The 19,147-nt window shown below is 50.2% G+C and overlaps 1 protein-coding gene across 1 annotated transcript in view; it reads left to right on the forward strand.

Moving 5' to 3' along the window:
- Positions 1-7,333: 7,333 nt before the first annotated feature.
- Positions 7,334-19,147, forward strand: part of LOC138851215 (U-scoloptoxin(01)-Er1a-like) — a 59,844-nt gene continuing 48,030 nt past the window's right edge. The window contains exon 1 of the mRNA XM_070080070.1: positions 7,334-7,372. The gene's annotated coding sequence lies outside the window, so the exon portion shown is untranslated. The remainder of the gene's footprint in view (positions 7,373-19,147) is intronic.

Raw genomic sequence — 19,147 nt, forward strand, 5'->3', positions numbered from 1 at the left:
CCCCTGGCTACCAGACTGACAGTGAGTCAGTCTGCTGACTGATCTACCCCTGACTACCAGACTGACAGTGAGTCAGTCTGCTGACTGATCTACCCCTGACTACCAGACTGACAGTGAGTCAGTCTGCTGACTGATCTACCCCTGACTACCAGACTGACAGTGAGTCAGTCTGCTGACTGACCCTGACTACCAGACTGTCAGTGAGTCAGTCTGCTGACTGATCTACCCCTGGCTACCAGACTGACAGTGAGTCAGTCTGCTGACTGATCTAGCCCTGACTGACAGTGAAGCAGTCTGCTGACTGATCTACCCCTGACTACCAGACTGACAGTGAGTCAGTCTGCTGACTGATCTACCCCTGACTACCAGACTGACAGTGAGTCAGTCTGCTGACTGATCTACCCCCTGACTACCAGACTGACAGTGAGTCAGTCTGCTGACTGATCTACCTCTGACTACCACTGACAGTGACAGTCTGCTGACTGATCTACCCCTGACTACCAGACTGCAGTGAGTCACTGATCTACCCCTGACTACCAGACTGACAGTGAGTCAGTCTGCTGACTGATCTACCCCTGACTACCAGACTGACAGTGAGTCACTGATCACCCTGACTACCAGACTGTGAGTCAGTCTGCTGACTGATCTACCCCTGACTACCAGACTGACAGTGAGTCAGTCTGCTGACTGATCTACCCCTGACTACCAGACTGACAGTGAGTCAGTCTGCTGACTGATCTACCCCTGACTACCAGACTGACAGTGAGTCAGTCTGCTGACTGATCTACCCCTGACTACCAGACTGACAGTGAGTCAGTCTGCTGACTGATCTACCCCTGACTACCAGACTGACAGTGAGTCAGTCTGCTGCCTGATCTACCCCTGACTACCAGACTGACAGTGAGTCAGTCTGCTGACTGATCTACCCCTGACTACCAGACTGACAGTGAGTCAGTCTGCTGACTGATCTACCCCTGACTACCAGACTGACAGTGAGTCAGTCTGCTGACTGATCTACCCCTGACTACCAGACTGACAGTGAGTCAGTCTGCTGACTGATCTACCCCTGACTACCAGACTGACAGTGAGTCAGTCTGCTGACTGATCTACCCCTGACTACCAGACTGACAGTGAGTCAGTCTGCTGACTGATCTACCCCTGACTACCAGACTGACAGTGAGTCAGTCTGCTGACTGATCTACCCCTGACTACCAGACTGACAGTGAGTCAGTCTGCTGCCTGATCTACCCCTGACTACCAGACTGACAGTGAGTCAGTCTGCTGCCTGATCTACCCCTGACTACCAGACAGACAGTGAAGCAGTCTGCTGACTGATCTACCCCTGACTACCAGACTGACAGTGAGTCAGTCTGCTGACTGATCTACCCCTGACTACCAGACTGACAGTGAGTCAGTCTGCTGACTGATCTACCCCTGACTACCAGACTGACAGTGAGTCAGTCTGCTGACTGATCTACCCCTGACTACCAGACTGACAGTGAGTCAGTCTGCTGACTGATCTACCCCTGACTACCAGACTGACAGTGAGTCAGTCTGCTGACTGATCTACCCCTGACTACCAGACTGACAGTGAGTCAGTCTGCTGACTGATCTACCCCTGACTACCAGACTGACAGTGAGTCAGTCTGCTGCCTGATCTACCCCTCCAGACTGACAGTGCAGTCAGTCTGCTGACTGATATACCCCTGACTACCAGACTGACAGTGAGTCAGTCTGCTGACTGATCTACCCCTGACTACCAGACTGACAGTGAGTCAGTCTGCTGACTGATCTACCCCTGACTACCAGACTGACAGTGAGTCAGTCTGCTGACTGATCTACCCCTGACTACCAGACTGACAGTGAGTCAGTCTGCTGACTGATCTACCCCTGACTACCAGACTGACAGTGAGTCAGTCTGCTGACTGATCTACCCCTGACTACCAGACTGACAGTGAGTCAGTCTGCTGACTGATCTACCCCTGACTACCAGACTGACAGTGAGTCAGTCTGCTGACTGATCTACCCCTGACTACCAGACTGACAGTGAGTCAGTCTGCTGACTGATCTACCCCTGACTACCAGACTGACAGTGAGTCAGTCTGCTGACTGATCTACCCCTGACTACCAGACTGACAGTGAGTCAGTCTGCTGACTGATCTACCCCTGACTACCAGACTGACAGTGAGTCAGTCTGCTGAGACTGATCTACCCCTGACTACCAGACTGACAGTGAGTCAGTCTGCTGATCTAACCCTGACTGATCTACTGCCCTGTCTACCAGACTGACAGTGAGTCAGTCTGCTGACTGATCTACCCCTGACTACCAGACTGACAGTGAGTCAGTCTGCTGACTGATCTACCCCTGACTACCAGACTGACAGTGAGTCAGTCTGCTGACTGATCTACCCCTGACTACCAGACTGACAGTGAGTCAGTCTGCTGACTGATCTACCCCTGACTACCAGACTGACAGTGAGTCAGTCTGCTGACTGATCTACCCCTGACTACCAGACTGACAGTGAGTCAGTCTGCTGACTGATCTACCCCTGACTACCAGACTGACAGTGAGTCAGTCTGCTGACTGATCTACCCCTGACTACCAGACTGACAGTGAGTCAGTCTGCTGACTGATCTACCCCTGACTACCAGACTGACAGTGAGTCAGTCTGCTGACTGATCTACCCCTGACTACCAGACTGACAGTGAGTCAGTCTGCTGACTGATCTACCCCTGACTACCAGACTGACAGTGAGTCAGTCTGCTGCCTGATCTACCCCTGCTGACAGTGAAGCAGTCTGCTACTGATCCCTGACTACCAGACTGACAGTGAGTCAGTCTGCTGCCTGATCTAGCCCTGACTACCAGACTGACAGTGAGTCAGTCTGCTGACTGATCTAGCCCTGACTACCAGACTGACAGTGAGTCAGTCTGCTGCCTGATCTAGCCCTGACTACCAGACTGACAGTGAGTCAGTCTGCTGACTGATCTACCCCTGACTACCAGACTGACAGTGAGTCAGTCTGCTGACTGATCTACCCCTGACTACCAGACTGACAGTGAGTCAGTCTGCTGACTGATCTACCCCTGACTACCAGACTGACAGTGAGTCAGTCTGCTGACTGATCTACCCCTGACTACCAGACTGACAGTGAGTCAGTCTGCTGACTGATCTACCCCTGACTACCAGACTGACAGTGAGTCAGTCTGCTGACTGATCTACCCCTGACTACCAGACTGACAGTGAGTCAGTCTGCTGACTGATCTACCCCTGACTACCAGACTGACAGTGAGTCAGTCTGCTGACTGATCTACCCCTGACTACCAGACTGACAGTGAGTCAGTCTGCTGACTGATCTACCCCTGACTACCAGACTGACAGTGAGTCAGTCTGCTGACTGATCTACCCCTGACTACCAGACTGACAGTGAGTCAGTCTGCTGACTGATCTACCCCTGACTACCAGACTGACAGTGAGTCAGTCTGCTGACTGATCTACCCCTGACTACCAGACTGACAGTGAGTCAGTCTGCTGACTGATCTACCCCTGACTACCAGACTGACAGTGAGTCAGTCTGCTGACTGATCTACCCCTGACTACCAGACTGACAGTGAGTCAGTCTGCTGACTGATCTACCCCTGACTACCAGACTGACAGTGAGTCAGTCTGCTGACTGATCTACCCCTGACTACCAGACTGACAGTGAGTCAGTCTGCTGACTGATCTACCCCTGACTACCAGACTGACAGTGAGTCAGTCTGCTGACTGATCTACCCCTGACTACCAGACTGACAGTGAGTCAGTCTGCTGACTGATCTACCCCTGACTACCAGACTGACAGTGAGTCAGTCTGCTGCCTGATCTACCCCTGACTACCAGACTGACAGTGAGTCAGTCTGCTGACTGATCTACCCCTGACTACCAGACTGACAGTGAGTCAGTCTGCTGACTGATCTACCCCTGACTACCAGACTGACAGTGAGTCAGTCTGCTGACTGATCTACCCCTGACTACCAGACTGACAGTGAGTCAGTCTGCTGACTGATCTACCCCTGACTACCAGACTGACAGTGAGTCAGTCTGCTGACTGATCTACCCCTGACTACCAGACTGACAGTGAGTCAGTCTGCTGACTGATCTACCCCTGACTACCAGACTGACAGTGAGTCAGTCTGCTGACTGATCTACCCCTGACTACCAGACTGACAGTGAGTCAGTCTGCTGACTGATCTACCCCTGACTACCAGACTGACAGTGAGTCAGTCTGCTGCCTGATCTACCCCTGACTACCAGACTGACAGTGAGTCAGTCTGCTGACTGATCTACCCCTGACTACCAGACTGACAGTGAGTCAGTCTGCTGCCTGATCTACCCCTGACTACCAGACTGACAGTGAGTCAGTCTGGTGCCTGATCTACTCCTGATTACCAGACTGGTGGTGAGTCAGTCTGCTGCCTGATCTACCCCTGACTACCAGACTGACAGTGAGTCAGTCTGCTGCCTGATCTAGCCCTGACTACCAGACTGGCAGTGAGTCAGTCTGCTGCCTGATCTACCCCTGACTACCAGACTGGCAGTGAAGCAGTCTGCTGCCTGATCTAGCCCTGACTACCAGACTGGCAGTGAGTCAGTCTGCTGCCTGATCTACCCCTGACTACCAGACTGGCAGTGAGTCAGTCTGCTGCCTGATCTAGCCCTGACTACCAGACAGTGAAGCAGTCTGCTGCCTGATCTACCCCTGACTACCAGACTGGCAGTGAGTCAGTCTGCTGCCTGATCTACCCCTGACTATCAGACTGGCAGTGAGTCAGTCTGCTGCCTGATCTAGCCCTGACTACCAGACTGGCAGTGAGTCAGTCTGCTGCCTGATCTACCCCTGACTACCAGACTGGCAGTGAGTCAGTCTGATGCCTGATCTAGCCCTGACTACCAGACAGTGAAGCAGTCTGCTGCCTGATCTAGCCCTGACTACCAGACTGACAGTGAGTCAGTCTGCTGCCTGATCTACCCCTGACTATCAGACTGACAGTGAGTCAGTCTGCTGCCTGATCTAGCCCTGACTACCAGACTGGCAGTGAGTCAGTCTGCTGCCTGATCTAGCCCTGACTACCAGACTGGCAGTGAGTCAGTCTGCTGCCTGATCTACCCCTGACTACCAGACTGACAGTGAGTCAGTCTGCTGCCTGATCTAGCCCTGACTATCAGACTGGCAGTGAGTCAGTCTGCTGCCTGATCTAGCCCTGACTACCAGACTGGCAGTGAGTCAGTCTGCTGCCTGATCTACCCCTGACTACCAGACTGGCAGTGAGTCAGTCTGCTGCCTGATCTAGCCCTGACTACCAGACTGGCAGTGAGTCAGTCTGCTGCCTGATCTAGCCCTGACTACCAGGCTGGCAGTGAGTCAGTCTGCTGCCTGATCTAGCCCTGACTACCAGACTGGCAGTGAGTCAGTCTGCTGCCTGATCTAGCCCTGACTACCAGACTGGCAGTGAGTCAGTCTGCTGCCTGATCTAGCCCTGACTACCAGACTGGCAGTGAGTCAGTCTGCTGCCTGATCTACCCCTGACTACCAGACTGACAGTGAGTCAGTCTGCTGCCTGATCTAGCCCTGACTACCAGACTGGCAGTGAGTCAGTCTGCTGCCTGATCTACCCCTGACTACCAGACTGACAGTGAGTCAGTCTGCTGCCTGATCTAGCCCTGACTACCAGACTGGCAGTGAGTCAGTCTGGTGCCTGATCTACCCCTGACTACCAGACTGACAGTGAGTCAGTCTGCTGCCTGATCTACCCCTGACTACCAGACTGGCAGTGAGTCAGTCTGCTGCCTGATCTACCCCTGACTACCAGACTGACAGTGAGTCAGTCTGCTGCCTGATCTAGCCCTGACTACCAGACTGGCAGTGAGTCAGTCTGCTGCCTGATCTACCCCTGACTACCAGACTGACAGTGAGTCAGTCTGCTGCCTGATCTAGCCCTGACTACCAGACTGGCAGTGAGTCAGTCTGCTGCCTGATCTACCCCTGACTACCAGACTGACAGTGAGTCAGTCTGCTGCCTGATCTAGCCCTGACTACCAGACTGGCAGTGAGTCAGTCTGCTGCCCGATCTACCCCTGACTACCAGACTGGCAGTGAGTCAGTCTGCTGCCTGATCTACCCCTGACTACCAGACTGACAGTGAGTCAGTCTGCTGCCTGATCTAGCCCTGACTACCAGACTGACAGTGAGTCAGTCTGCTGCCTGATCTAGCCCTGACTACCAGACAGGCAGTGAGTCAATCTGCTGCCTGATCTACCCCTGACTACCAGGCAGTGAGTCAGTCTGCTGCCTGATCTACCCCTGACTACCAGGCAGTGAGTCAGTCTGCTGCCTGATCTAGCCCTGACTACCAGACAGGCAGTGAGTCAATCTGCTGCCTGATCTACCCCTGACTACCAGGCAGTGAGTCAGTCTGCTGCCTGATCTACCCCTGACTACCAGGCAGTGAGTCAGTCTGCTGCCTGATCTACCCCTGACTACCAGGCAGTGAGTCAGTCTGCTGCCTGATCTACCCCTGACTACTGATCATATATCTGCTCTCCCTTAGATTCACTCACTTTGAACATACTTGAGAATTAGACTCAAGACTTGACTCACAGATCATTGTTCCCAAGATTGATCATCCCAGCATCCTCACAGATTATCTCGGACATCCCAGCATCCTCACAGATTATCTCGGACATCCCAGCATCCTCACAGATGCCTCTTTCAGACAACTCCTTCCTGTCTGTCGTCTTTATGACAGAATTCACAGGTGTTGCTAAATTTCGTACAGTTATGTAGTTGGGTTTAACACAGTCTTGTCGAGACAGAGACTTAGATGTTTGTGAAGACTTAAGCTTTAAATTCATACAGCTATTGTATATAAAGTATTAAGATATATTATTGTATTAAGATATAATATTATTGTATTGAGTTTCCTAGTTGAAATTCCTCATAGATTCTAAAATATATTAAACTAGCGTGAGACCTGGAGTTTACCTGGAGTTTACCTGGAGTTTACCTGGAGTTTACCTGGAGTTTACCTGGAGTTTACCTGGAGTTTACCTGGAGTTTACCTGGGGAGAGTTGCGGGGGTCAACGCCCCCGCGGCCCGGTCTGTGACCAGGCCTCCTGGTGGATCAGCGCCTGATCAACCAGGCTGTTGCTGCTGGCTGCACGCAAACCAACGTACGAGCCACAGCCTGGCTGATCAAGAACTGACTTTAGGAGGATAAATTCTGAAGTTTTTATAAACTTTCAACGAATAAAAAAAAATTCTTCTAAATCCCTTATTTGCAACACACAGGCTGGGCCAGGAGCTGTGACTCGACCTGTACACCCACACACAGGTCAGTACACACAGGTGGCACCAGGAGCTGTGACTCGACCCCTACACCCACACATTGGTTAGTACACACAGGCTGGGCCAGGAGCTGTGACTCGACCTGTACACCCACACATTGGTCAGTACACACATGTGGCACCAGGAGCTGTGACTCGACCTGTACACCCACACATTGGTCAGTACACACAGGTGGCACCAGGAGCTGTGACTCGACCTGTACACCCACACACAGGTCAGTACACACAGGTGGCACCAGGAGCTGTGACTCGACCTGTACACCCACACATTGGTTAGTACACACAGGCTGGGCCAGGAGCTGTGACTCGACCTGTACACCCACACATTGGTCAGTACACACATGTGGCACCAGGAGCTGTGACTCGACCTGTACACCCACACATTGGTCAGTACACACAGGTGGCACTATGAGCTGTGACTCGACCCCTACACCCACACACAGGTCAGTACACAGACACAGGTAGCACCAGGAGCTGTGACTCGACCCTTACACCCACAAACAGGTCAGTACACAGACACAGGTGGCACCAGGAGCTGTGAATCGACCCCTACACCCACACACAGGTCAGTACACAGACATAGGTGGCACCAGGAGCTGTGAATCGACCCTATCACCCACACACAGGTCAGTACACAGACACAGGTGGCACCAGGAGCTGTGAATCGACCCCTACACCCACACACAGGTCAGTACACAGACACAGGTGGCACCAGGAGCTGTGAATCGACCCCTACACCCACACACAGGTCAGTACACAGACACAGGTGGCACCAGGAGCTGTGAATCGACCCCTACACCCACACACAGGTCAGTACACAGACACAGGTGGCACCAGGAGCTGTGAATCGACCCTTACACCCACACACAGGTCAGTACACAGGCACAGGTGGCACCAGGAGCTGTGAATCGACCCTTACACCCACACACAGGTCAGTACACAGGCACAGGTGGCACCAGGAGCTGTGACTCGACCCCTACACCCACACACAGGTCAGTACACAGACACAGGTGGCACCAGGAGCTGTGAATCGACCCTTACACCCACACACAGGTCAGTACACAGGCACAGGTGGCACCAGGAGCTGTGACTCGACCCCTACACCCACACACAGGTCAGTACACAGACACAGGTGGCACCAGTGAATCGACCCCTACACCCACACACAGGTCAGTGTGACTCGACCCCTACACCCACACACAGGTCAGTACACAGACACAGGTGGCACCAGGAGCTGTGACTCGACCCTTACACCCACACACAGGTCAGTACACAGACACAGGTGGCACCAGGAGCTGTGAATCGACCCTTACACCCACACACAGGTCAGTACACAGGCACAGGTGGCACCAGGAGCTGTGACTCGACCCCTACACCCACACACAGGTCAGTACACAGACACAGGTGGCACCAGGAGCTGTGACTCGACCCCCTACTCCCACACACAGGTCAGTACACAGACAGACAGAGAAGGCAACAAGAGGTCAGAGGTCAGTAACCTCTCTCTTCCTATTTTGAAAGTTGTTTCGCTAGTTTTTTGTGAGGTACCTCTAGCCTGTTCCTACCCTTCACCTGTGAGAGATAGTGAGAGAGATAGTGAGAGATAGTGGGTGAGAGATAATGAGTGAGAGAGTGAGAGATAGTGGGTGAGAGTGAGAGAGAGGTAGCATGTGCGTGAGGTACCTCTAGCCTGTTCCTACCCTTCACCTGTGAGAGATAGCTAGAGATACTGGGTGAGAGACAGTGAGTGGGAGAGAGAGATAGTGGGTGAAAGAGAGATAGTGGGTGAGAGATAGAGGTAGTGTGTGTGAGAGGTACCTCTATCCTGATCCTACCCTTCACCTGTGAGAGAGAGTGAGAGACAGAGAGATAGCGAGAGAGAGAGAGAGAGAGAGAGAGGGGGGTAGTGTGTGTGAGAGGTACCTCTAGCCTGTTCCTGCCCTTCACCTGTGCGATATTGAGAGATACTGAGTGGGAGAGAGTGAGAGGGAGAGAGAAAGGGATGGGTAGTGAGAGAGGGAGAGAAAGTGAGAGAGAGAAATAAACATTGTGACACGAAGACGGAAAGAGAAGAGAGAGGGACTGATCCCTCAACCACAGAAGAGACACAGTCGTCCCCACACAACCACAGCAGAGACACAGTCGTCCCCACACAACCACGGCAGAGACACAGTCGTCCCCACACAACCACGGCAGAGACACAGTCGTCCCCACACAACCACAGCAGAGACACAGTCGTCCCCACACAACCACAGCAGAGACACAGTCGTCCCCACACAACCACAGCAGAGACACAGCCGTCCCCACACAACCATAGCAGACACAGTCGTCCCCACACAACCATAGCAGACACAGTCGTCCCCACACAACCATAGCAGACACAGTCGTCCCCACACAACCACAGCAGAGACACAGTCGTCCCCACACAACCACAGCAGAGACACAGCCGTCCCCACACAACCATAGCAGACACAGTCGTCCCCACACACCCACAGCAGAGACACAATCGTCCCCACACAACCACAGCAGAGACAGCCGTCCCCACACAACCACAGCAGAGACAGAGTCGTCCCCACACAACCACAGCAGAGACACAGTCGTCCCCACACAACCACAGCAGAGACACAGTCGTCCCCACACAACCACAGCAGAGACACAGTCGTCCCCACACAACCACAGCAGAGACACAGCCGTCCCCACACAACCACAGCAGAGACACAGTCGTCCCCACACAACCACAGCAGAGACACAGTCGTCCCCACACAACCACAGCAGAGACACAGCCGTCCCCACACAACCACAGCAGAGACACAGTCGTCCCCACACAACCACAGCAGAGACACAGTCGTCCCCACACAGCCACAGCAGAGACACAGTCGTCCCCACACAACCACAGCAGAGACACAGCCGTCCCCACACAACCACAGCAGAGACACAGCCGTCCCCACACAACCACAGCAGAGACACAGCCGTCCCCACACAACCACAGCAGAGACACAGTCGTCCCCACACAACCACAGCAGAGACACAGCCGTCCCCACACAACCACAGCAGAGACACAGTCGTCCCCACACAACCACAGCAGAGACACAGTCGTCCCCACACAACCACAGCAGAGACACAGCCGTCCCCACACAACCACAGCAGAGACACAGTCGTCCCCACACAACCACAGCAGAGACACAGTCGTCCCCACACAGCCACAGCAGAGACACAGTCGTCCCCACACAACCACAGCAGAGACACAGCCGTCCCCACACAACCACAGCAGAGACACAGCCGTCCCCACACAACCACAGCAGAGACACAGTCGTCCCCACACAACCACAGCAGAGACACAGCCGTCCCCACACAACCACAGCAGAGACACAGTCGTCCCCACACAACCAGTAGCAACATTAACACAGGCAGCTAAACTCACACCGCCCACCAATCAACCCATAAGTCAACTCGCCACACCCGCCCATCACCCGGGCGTCACCCCTCCAGGTTTATCACAAATTTCTCACCACAGTATAAGCAATCAGCATATATATATATATATATATATATATATATATATATATATATATATATATATATATATATATATATATATATATATATATATATATATATATATATATATATATGTCGTGCCGAATATGTAAAACTGGTCAATTAGCAAGAACTCATTTAAAATTAAGTCCTTTTCGAAATTTTCTCTTATACGTTTAAATATATATTTTTTTTCATTAACGTTGATATAAAAATTTTTAATTTTGGACCAAAAGAATCTTAGAAAACTTACCTAACCTTATTATAACAAGAACAATTTATTTTAGCCTAACCCAACTAAATATATTTTAGATTTGTTTACAATAATTTAATACTAAACAAACACAGTGAAATATATTTTTTTCGTTAGGTTCAGAATGATTTTGTCGAAATTATTGCATACACAAATTTTCACTTGTCGTATATGGCAAGATGAGCGTTGCTATTTAAGCCAAGATCGCAAGTTCTGCCTATTCGGCACCACATATATATATACAATTATTCAGTATTTATTTGGTTTTGGGTGAGTAAGTGAACTTTGAGAAGAGACTTGAATTTATAAACAGACAGTGTTTCTTTTATATTTACAGGTAATGAATTCCAGATTTTAGGGCCTTTTATGTGCATTGAGTTTTTGTATAGTGTGAGATGGACACGAGGAACATCAGAGAGTGATCTGTGTCTTGTATTATGATCATGTGTTCTGTTGAGGTTGGCAAGGAGATGTTTGAGGGGAGGGTTAATATCAGAGTTAAGTGTTCTATGTATGTAATAGGTGCAGTAATAAGTATGGATGTTTTGTATGGTGAGTAGGTTTAGTGTTTTGAATATTGGTGGAGTGTGCTGCCTGTAGTGAGAACTTGTTATCATTCTAACTGCAGCCTTTTGTTGGGTAATTAGTGGTCTGAGATGGTTAATTGTTGTTGAGCCCCATGCACAAATTCCATAGGTGAGATAGGGGTAAATAAGAGAGTGATATAGGGCCAGGAGGGCTGACTGTGGAACATAGTACCGTATCTTCCATAGTAGGCCTACGGTCTTGGAAATTTTCTTGGAAATTTATTTTATATATGTTTGAAATTTGAGTCTATTATCAAGGTGGATTCCTAATAATTTTCCCTCTGTTAGCTTTGTGATAGGTGATCCATTTATCATTATGTTAAGAGGGACATCTGTAGTTCTGTTACCAAACTGAATGAAGTAGGTTTTGTCAATATTGAGAGTAAGTTTGTTGGTCCTCATCCAGGTTGATATTTTCTGTAATTCAGTATTTAGAGTATTGGCTAGCATGACTGGACTCGGGTGAGAGAAGACGTATGTAGTGTCAGCTGCAAGTATTGTGGGTTTGTGTAGTTGTGATGTATCTGGTAGGTCATTTATGTGTATGAGACAGAGAAGAGGACCTAGGACACTTCCCTGTGGGACACCAACTGTAACTGGTTGTGGGTTTGTGTAGTTGTGATGTATCTGGTAGGTCATTTATGTGTATGAGACAGAGAAGAGGACCAAGGACACTTCCCTATTATTACATAATATGGTACAGAAGATTTAAGATACATTGCTGATACAAAGATAGTACATACAGTACATGAGATGTGAGAGATACATGTCTAGTACATGCTGTTACGTGTTTATAACTGGTTATAAGGCGATAATTTCATCCAGCTCCTCAGAGCTGGGGTGTGTGCCCAAAATACAGCAGACATTACCACTCTGAACAGCCGCACTGAGTCACTGGAACAGAAAACTAGCTGCCTTGGGATCCCTAGTTACCCTGATGAGTCTTTTACCTAGCTCCTTAAGGAACTTAGATACACTCTTTCCCCATGAGCCAAGGGTCTCTGAGCCTATGGGAACAAACATATAATGATGGGCAAGTTCTCCATATTTTCTGGACTTTTGAGACTCTGAAGCTGGCAGTTTCCCCTCCTTCCTCCCTGGTGTACTGGAGATAGGTATCAGCCAAGGTAGATGTACATGTGTAGTCCCACACCACCTGCTTCCCGTCTGTCCAGGCTTGAAGGGTGATACTATCTGGACGCTTCTGGCTGCCATCAGATCTGCATAGTTGGGGTGGCTCCCTTACTGCTGGGCATCTGGCTGTTGTGAGGCTCCTCTTGATAATGTTATTAACCTCTTCATGTCTTGCAGTCTTTCCTTCGGATTTACGGCACACAAGACCATGGTACCCGAATCGGTCTGCTGCTTCACTGCCACAAATACAACTGTGTTCGGCAAGAATAGGGGCGGCAAGTCAAAAGGCAACACCAATGCGAATGGTCTGTGGGTCGAGGCGTGTGCTAAGGCTGGAGTTGGGAACAGCCAACAGGAAGTCCCCTGCATGAGGGGCTCTCACTGCCAGGAGGCGGGCTCTATCCTTCCCTGACACACTCTGAAGCATTGTTGAGGCTATATTCTCCACTACTGTGCTATCCTAGTGTGACTGTTTGTTGTTGTTGGGGGGAGCAGGTCTGGTTTCAGAGCCCGTTAGATTATCCCAGATCATGGCTCCATCAATGAACTTTTGGTCCTTGACTCCAATCTTGTCCCTAAGATGTTCAGGGAGATTTGCCGCTACAAGCTCTCTGGATGCCACGCATGAGGACAGAAGAGCAGGTAGCACAATCTGTGATGACTTGCGGACACCAATGCCTCCTAGTCTGACTGGAAGTGTAGCCTGGTTCCACTGCCCGTCTTCTAGAGTAAGGTTAAGTACTTTCGTAAAAATCTGCCTCAGGATACTGTCATATTCGTGCAGTATAGGGTTATCATATGAAGGTGCACACCCAAGGAAATATGTCAACCTGGGCAGACTCAAGCACTTTGTGAGAAGGTACAAGTCATCGTGGGTGTCAAGATTGCATATTCGTTGTTCCATCCTCCTCAACTCTTCCAGTTTCTTCCCGAGAATTGTGTCAATGGCATCACTTCCCAGAGGTGCTCCAATCAAGATGATATTTGTGAGGGCAATCACTGATGCTCCTGGTAGTTTTGATTTCACTGCATTGATCACTTGTTGCATGAACTGCTGCATTCTTGAGGGACTTCAGATCCAAGGTGGTTTGGTTGAAGCATCATGGCTGCCTCTGTGTAAATACTTCAGACAGCAGCTTTGGAAATGAGATGGCGATAAGTGTTGCTGATGGCGATTGTCCTAATTCCCCCATTCTTCTTTTTAAGGGCACAAAGTGATGCACCAAAAAAGAAAGGTTTAATTTCATCAGGGCTCAGACCAGCCAAGGAATTATTGACGAAATTTATGATCTCTGAAAGTAGTGTTTCTGCAATCTCCACAAAACCTGGATTAACCATTTCTTTTAATGCTGTGGCCATATTCCAGTGTAGCTCGCAGCAGAGCCAGACGGGAGCAGCATTATTGCTTTGTACATGCCTGAGTCTTGCACAATCAATGGTTCCACAGTAGGAGCAGCAGTGCTGGAATTGTTGGTGCCTCTGGTTTCCCTGGCAGGGTGCTCACCTAATTGTGGTTGCAGGGGTCGAGACTCAGATCCTGGGCCCACCTCTTCACTGGGTACTACTAGGTCCCCTCTCTCCTTGCTCCCTGAGCTTTGTTATACCTCGTCTTAAAGCTATGTATGGTTCCTGCCTCCACTACATCACTTGCTAGGCTATTTAACTTCCTGATGACTCTATGACTGAAGAAATACTTCCTAACATCCCTCTGACTCGTCTGAGTCTTCAGTTTGTGAGCGAGTGTGTGTGTGTGTGTGTGTGTGTGTGTGTGTGTGTGTGTGTGTGTGTGTGTGTGTGTGTGTGTGTGTGTGTGTGTGTGTGTGTGTGAGAGAGTGTCAGCACCCCTGGGAGCAACTGTATCTCCACTGGTGATAATCCTGATTGCATCCACTGTGTTTACCTCTTCAATCTTCTTGCTCGCCTGGACTCTGATCTTTTTAACTGTCAGTGGAGTGAGTAGGTGATCTGCTTCTCATATTTTTGTATTGACGGGGAAAGTGAATGAGGTCATCAGCTGTCGGAAAGTCTCTTAAGGATTTAATGACTGTTGAGGCTAGCCTGTTGCCCCTTCTTTCCAACACAGCTAAGCAGACATTATTTAAGAGGACTGTGGGTTTCCCAACTGTGTGTGGCTGGGATGCTTTGGGAATATGTGTGCGTCCTGGTACCTGTAACTTTAATTATTTCTAGAATATTTGAAGTGGCTGTGAGTCATCACTCTCCACAGGAGGACATGCTGAACAAGGGCAGCTACTGTGTTTGCAGAGGAAACCATTAGAGTTGAGACAACCAAGCTGTAACCATGACCGACACCTGTCTCTCCTAGTACTGCCAGCCGTGCCATTGCCTTGGCTGCTAGCTTCCTCGTGATTGCCATCTATCTAGCTAGTTGGGCTATAGGGGTGGAGTATGACATGATGGGTGGGGCAAGGATGTGGAGGGGGTATGGTGTGTGGAAGAATAGTGGGTGGAAGATAGTCAGCGTCGCCAAGGTGGCCAGGTGGGGCTTGATGGGCTGGGAAGGGAAAACTACCCTTGACAATAGGGATGTCATTGGATGTTAGGTAGGGGTAGATAAAGGGAGTGGGTGAGGGGGAAAGCATAGGGGGAGGGGTGAGAGGGCATCTGGGCACTCACTGCATACTATACACAGACTTGAACACTTCGTACATGCATATATTAAATATTCGTACAATATTAGTCCTGGTATATACAACTTTGATCACTGGTACAATATTAGTGCTGGGGTAGTGATGGTGGTAGTGATGGTGGTAGTGTTGGTGATAACAGTGATGGTGGTAGTGTTGGTGATAGCAGTGATGGTGGTAGTGTTGGTGATAACAGTGATGGTGGTAGTGTTGGTGATAGCAGTGATGGTGGTAGTGTTGGTGATAGCAGTGATGGTGGTAGTGTTGGTGATAGCAGTGATGGTGGTAGTGTTGGTGATAGTGATGGTGGTAGTGATGGTGGTAGTGATGGTGGTAGTGATGGTGATAGTGATGGTGGTAGTGATGGTGGTAGTGATGGTGGTAGTGATGGTGGTAGTGATGGTGGTAGTGTTGGTGGTAGTGATGGTGGTAGTGATGGTGGTAGTGATGGTGGTAGTGATGGTGGTAGTGATGGTGGTAGTGATGGTGGTAGTGCTGGTGGTAGTGATGGTGGTAGTGATGGTGGTAGTGATGGTGGTAGTGATGGTGGTAGTGATGGTGGTAGTGATGGTGGTAGTGATGGTGGTAGTGATGGTGGTAGTGTTGGTGGTACTGATGGTGGTAGTGATGGTGGTAGTGATGGTGGTAGTGATGGTGGTAGTGATGGTGGTAGTGCTGGTGGTAGTGATGGTGGTAGTGATGGTAGTGATGGTGGTAGTGCTGGTGGTAGTGATGGTGGTAGTGATGGTGGTAGTGATGGTGGTAGTGATGGTGGTAGTGATGGTGGTAGTGATGGTGGTAGTGATGGTAGTGATGGTGGTAGTGTTGGTGGTACTGATGGTGGTAGTGATGGTGGTAGTGATGGTGGTAGTGATGGTGGTAGTGATGGTGGTAGTGCTGGTGGTAGTGATGGTGGTAGTGATGGTAGTGATGGTGGTAGTGATGGTGGTAGTGATGGTGGTAGTGATGGTAGTGATGGTGGTAGTGCTGGTGGTAGTGATGGTGGTAGTGATGGTAGTGATGGTGGTAGTGCTGGTGGTAGTGATGGTGGTAGTGATGGTAGTGATGGTGGTAGTGCTGGTGGTAGTGATGGTGGTAGTGATGGTAGTGATGGTGGTAGTGATGGTGGTAGTGATGGTGGTAGTGATGGTGGTAGTGATGGTGGTAGTGATGGTGATAGCGATGGTGATAGCGATGGTAGTGATGGTGGTAGTGATGGTGGTAGTGATGGTGGTAGTGATGGTGGTAGTGATGGTGATAGTGATGGTGATAGTGATGGTGGTAGTGATGGTGGTAGTGATGGTGGTAGTGATGGTGGTAGTGATGGTGGTAGTGATGGTGGTAGTGATGGTGATAGTGATGGTGATAGTGATGGTGGTAGTGATGGTGGTAGTGATGGTGGTAGTGATGGTGGTAGTGATGGTGGTAGTGATGGTGGAAGTGATGGTGGTAGTGATGGTGGTAGTGATGGTGGTAGTGATGGTGGTAGTGATGGTGGTAGTGATGGTGGTAGTGATGGTGGTAGCGATGGTGGTAGTACTACCACCCCTGTCTACTACTACCACCACTGTCTACTACTACCACCACTGTCTACTACTACCAACCCTGTCTACTACTACCAACCCTGTCTACTACTACTACCACTGTCTACTACTACCAACCCTGTCTACTACTACCACCACTGTCTACTACTACCACCACTGTCTACTACTACCAACCCTGTCTACTACTACCAACCCTGTCTACTACTACCACCACTGTCTACTACTACCAACCCTGTCTACTACTACCACCACTGTCTACTACTACCAACCCTGTCTACTACTACCACCACTGTCTACTACTACCAACCCTGTCTACTACTACCACCACTGTCTAATACTACCACCACTGTCTACTACTACCAACCCTGTCTACTACTACCAACCCTGTCTACTACTACTACCACTGTCTACTACTACCACCACTGTCTACTACTACCAACCCTGTCTACTACTACCACCACTGTCTACTACTACCAACCCTGTCTACTACTACCACCACTGTCTACTACTACCACCACTGTCTACTACTACCAACCCTGTCTACTACTACTACCACTGTCTACTACTACCACCACTGTCTACTACTACCACCACTGTCTACTACTACCACCACTGTCTACTACTACCACCACTGTCTACTACTACTACCACTGTCTACTACTACCAACCCTGTCTACTACTACCAACCCTGTCTACTACTACTACCACTGTCTACTACTACCACCACTGTCTACTACTACCAACCCTGTCTACTACTACCACCACTGTCTACTTCTACCAACCCTGTCTACTACTACCACCACTGTCTACTACTACCACCACTGTCTACTACTACCAACCCTGTCTACTACTACCAACCCTGTCTACTACTACTACCACTGTCTACTACTACCACCACTGTCTACTACTACCAACCCTGTCTACTACTACCAACCCTGTCTACTACTACCACCACTGTCTACTACTACCAACCCTGTCTACTACTACTACCACTGTCTACTACTACCACCCTTGTCTACTACTACCACCCCTGTCTACTACTACCACCCCTGTCTACTACTACCACCCCTGTCTACTACTACTACCACTGTCTACTACTACCACCACTGTCTACTACTACCACATCTGTCTACCACTTCTACCACCACTGTATACTACTACCAACCCTGTCTACTTCTACCACCACTGTCTGAGATAAGATAAGATAAGATTTCGTTGGGATTTTTAACCCCGGAGGGTTAGCCACCCAGGATAACCCCGGAGGGTTAGCCACCCAGGATAACCCCGGAGGGTTAGCCACCCAGGATAACCCCGGAGGGTTAGCCACCCAGGATAACCCCGGAGGGTTAGCCACCCAGGATAACCCAAGAAAGTCAGTGCGTCATCGAGGACTGTCTAACTTATTTACATTGTGGTCCTTAATCTTGTCCCCCAGGATGCGACCCACACCAGTCGACTAACACCCAGGTACCTATTTGCTGCTAGGTGAACAGGACAACAGGTGTAAGGAAACGTGTCGAAATGTTTCCACCCGCCGGGAATCGAACCCGGGCCCTCCGTGTGTGAAGCGGGAACTTTAGCCACCAGGCCACCGGGCCACCAGGCCACCAGGCCACCGGGCCACCAGGCCACCAGGCCACCGGGCCACCACTACCACCCCTGTCTACTACTTCTACCACCACTGTCTACTACCACCACCCCTGTCTACTACTACCACTCCTGTCTACTACTACCAACCCTGTCTACTACCACCCCTGTCTACTGCTACCACCCCTGTCTACTGCTACCACCCCTGTCTATTTCTACCACCCCTGTCTACCACTACCACCCCTGTCTACTACTTCTACCACCCCTGTCTACTACTACCACCCCTGTCTACTACTACCACCCCTGTCTACTACTACCACCCCTGTCTACTACTACCACCCCTGTCTACTACTACCACCCCTGTCTACTACTACCACCACTGTCTACTACTACCACCCCTGTCTACTACTACCATCACTGTCTACTACTACCAACCCTGTCTACTACTGCCACCCCTGTCTACTAGTACCAC

Source organism: Cherax quadricarinatus, unplaced genomic scaffold (assembly GCF_038502225.1).
Source record: "Cherax quadricarinatus isolate ZL_2023a unplaced genomic scaffold, ASM3850222v1 Contig129, whole genome shotgun sequence".
NCBI classification, from domain to species: Eukaryota; Metazoa; Arthropoda; class Malacostraca; order Decapoda; family Parastacidae; genus Cherax; species Cherax quadricarinatus.